The sequence below is a fragment of the Lipotes vexillifer genome, unplaced genomic scaffold (assembly GCF_000442215.2).
Source record: "Lipotes vexillifer unplaced genomic scaffold, Lipotes_vexillifer_v1.1 scaffold1108, whole genome shotgun sequence".
Classification (NCBI taxonomy): domain Eukaryota; kingdom Metazoa; phylum Chordata; class Mammalia; order Artiodactyla; family Lipotidae; genus Lipotes; species Lipotes vexillifer.
In genome coordinates this window covers 127,436-129,545 of record NW_006770064.1, presented here as the reverse complement: position 1 = coordinate 129,545, position 2,110 = coordinate 127,436, and positions in this window count along the sequence as shown.

The window sequence follows — 2,110 nt, the reverse complement described above, 5'->3', positions numbered from 1 at the left end:
AAATGTCAGTATTCATTTTATTCCTAGTACTGTACAGAATCAGCAGAATACACATAGTTACAGGAAACAGGAAGTGTAAGACTGTAAGTGAGAAGAGTTTCAGACTTTGTTTCTCCATCAGGGTGTTGATTAGAAAAACAGCCAAAGACATTTTGGGGAGTTCTAATGAGATCTAAGAAACCAAGGCTTTGAAGTACTGACCAATATGCCACTTTTGGTGGAAGCAGCAAGGCGCTCCAGTGCTTGACTATAGTGCTTGGCTATCTTCCAATCGGATGTTTGTCTCCGACATTATATTCAACTATTAATGAAGCTAAATTGACTTTAGGCTGGCTTACTTTGTGCTTAGTATTGAAGAAAAGACAGGACAAGGTGAAAGTGAGGATTTAGAGAATTTTCATGGGGACTCTTAAGATAAGAAAATTTTATATCCAAAATCAAGATAAACTTTTAGATTCAAAGAACTTAATTTGTTTTTTTTCCCAGAAAAGACAACAATACATAAGAAATATACTAAGAAGAATATATATACATACACACACACACACACACACATATATATTTTCAAATCTTTAAACTCTAGGTTTTTTAAACATGTATTATGACAATGGTCTCATTGTACCATTCTATCCCCTCCCTTCACCTGAACTAAACATAAAATCACTTTTACAGGTAGAGCAGATAACTTTTAATGTAATGGGTGAACTCCAAAATGAAAGTTATAAGACTTCAAAAGATATTTTGCTGGTCCTTCAATTAGGATGGAAATTCTATGAGAAACTCTTTGTGACGGGCTGTGTCATGGCAGCCAGAAGAGCTCTGAAATATTTGTATGAGGCTAGAGACAACACACAGAATATAACTAAATAAATATACTTAGAAAATTATAACATTAAATGCATCTTTTAAAATACTGATTTTTTAAAAAATTAAGTTAGTGTTTAATTCAGAAGCTAGATGAATATGAAAAGAAAACTAGATAATCTATAAATAAAACAAGAAAAAAGCTTAATGAAATATTAAATATAGACTAAAAGGACATTTCCTTGAAACAACTAATAAAAGTGGCACACTTCTGGAAAGGGAGATCAAAGAGTAAAAAAGGATATGAAAAAAATAATACTAGCAGTAAAGACTTTTAAAAACCATCATTGCATGGTTTCATGAAAATACAGATGCTATAAATTTGACAACAAGCAAAATGTACACCTTTCTAGAAATATAACTTACCAAGCTTATATAAAAACTAGAAATATATGGTGTTTTATAAGTATTAAATAATCAAATAAATATTTTAAATTCTCCCCCAAAATAAATCATCACACTTGGATGTTTCTATCAGAAAGTTTTACCAAAACTTCAAATAATATATATTATCAATCTCATATAAACATTGAGATAATAGAAAAAACAGAATGTCCCCAGGTTCATTACATAAAGCAAGTACATCTTTGATACCAAAGGCAGGAATGAATCATGTGATAAATCAAAATTATCATCTAATTTCACAAGTTATCATAAATATATTGTACATAAAATATGAGCACACTGAATGCAACAAAATTTCATAAAATAAGTATATATCATGATCAGGTTCAATCTGTCTCAGAAATGCAAGTATAATTTGTAATTAAAATAAATATAAAAGTTATTAAATATATTAACATTTTAAAGTGAGAAACATAAAATCAATGCAAAATACAAAGACTAGTATTTCACTGAAACATCTCAGCAACTTATCAATAGAAGTAAGCTTCCACAACTTGATAAAAAGGTATACCACAAAATGACTGAAATGTACTTTAAATTTAGAAATTAAGAAAGGACTCCTTCTAGTGAGAAATAAAATGCAGATAAGGGCTTTTTTTAAAAATATTTTTATTGGAGTATAATTGCTTTACAGTGGTGTGTTAGTTTCTGCTTTATAACAAAGTGAATCAGTTATACATATACATATGTCCCCATATCTCTCCCCTCTTGCATCTCCCTCCATCCCACCCTCCCTATAACAACCCTCTAGGTGGTCACAAAGCACCAAGCTGATCTCCCTGTGCTATGCAGCTGCTTCCCACTAGCTATCTATTTTACATTTGGTAGTGTATATATGTCC